We start from the raw sequence: 1401 nt of genomic DNA on the forward strand, positions 1-1401 counted from the left end.
CTTTATTTTTTTGTGAACATACTGCACAGAGGGGTTACAATTACATGGGCAGGATAATGCGTACAACTCTTATCAAGCGTTGCAGCCTCCTCCTTTGTTTACCCTTCACATCCCCCCTCCTCCCCAATCCTCCCTGGTTTATTATTTTAAATGTGACTCGATGGTTTGTCTCCTTGCCTTAGAGGTCATATGTACACGGGTCCAAAGAAAGAGCTTGAAGTCTCAAAGGCCATGAATTTTCTAAGATCTGATGAGGCCATGACAGGTTTGTAAAAACACAATGGGAGAGTGATACCACAACAGCAATACCAAAATATCATGTCAAAATAATGATTTGATACAACAATTAGTTGTTGATGTCATTCTCGTGATGAAGTCACAGTAAGTTTGTGATGTCACAATGGGTTCACTAGGTCAGAGTGGCATGAGAGATCTCAAATGTCATTAATTGGCAATGAATATATGAGTTCAGAAAGGGACTGTAATGTCTCCAAAGGCATGTTTTGTTACAAATGTGATGTCATTCTAACAGGCTTGTGAGGTCATAATGTGATACAATGATCATGACATCTGGCAGTTTGATGTCACAGGAGATTTCACATGTCATACCAGAAATATGAGATTGAAAACAGATTATGAGCTCACAAAGGGCCTAATGTATGGCAATGGCAGTATGTCACAAAACTAATAAGGACAGGACTGGTTTGTGATGGTACAGCAGGTTAATGATATCACAATGGAAATGTGACGTCACAAAGGATTGTGATATCACAATGGTTATATGGTCAAAATGGGTTTCTGAAATAGAATGAATTCACAGAATAGGACTTCACACTGTTAAGTTTATGATGTAACAATGTCACTGTGATTTATAATGCTATGATACCATTGTCGTTTGGTTATGTCACAATGAGCTGATAGTGTCATAATGACAATTTGATATCATTGCTGATTTATGATGTTACAATGGTTATGAGGTCACATTATGTTTCTGATATTAACACACATGTCAAATTTGAAATAGAATGAAAATGCTTTGTGCCGGTGGCTCACGCCTGTAATCCTGGCTACTCCAGAGTCTGAGATCTGAGGATCGCGGTTCAAAGCCAGCTCAGGCTGGAAAGTCTATGAGAATCTTATTCCCAATAAAAACCATTAGAAAACCGGAAGTGGCTCTGTCGCTCAAGTGATAGAGCGCTCGCCTAGTGCTGAAGAGCAAGGACAGCACCCAAGCCCAGAGTTCATGGCCCACGACCGACAAAAAAAATATTAAAAACAGGCATTCACAATCTTTTTACAACATCACAATGACAATGTGATCTCATAATGCTATCTTGTCATTGTAGTTTTGTCATGTCAAAAGTAGTTGATGCTGTCATAATGACAATGTTATGTCACTCT

This window comes from Dipodomys spectabilis, unplaced genomic scaffold (assembly GCF_019054845.1).
Source record: "Dipodomys spectabilis isolate Male_0828 unplaced genomic scaffold, ASM1905484v1 ptg000505l, whole genome shotgun sequence".
NCBI lineage: Eukaryota > Metazoa > Chordata > Mammalia > Rodentia > Heteromyidae > Dipodomys > Dipodomys spectabilis.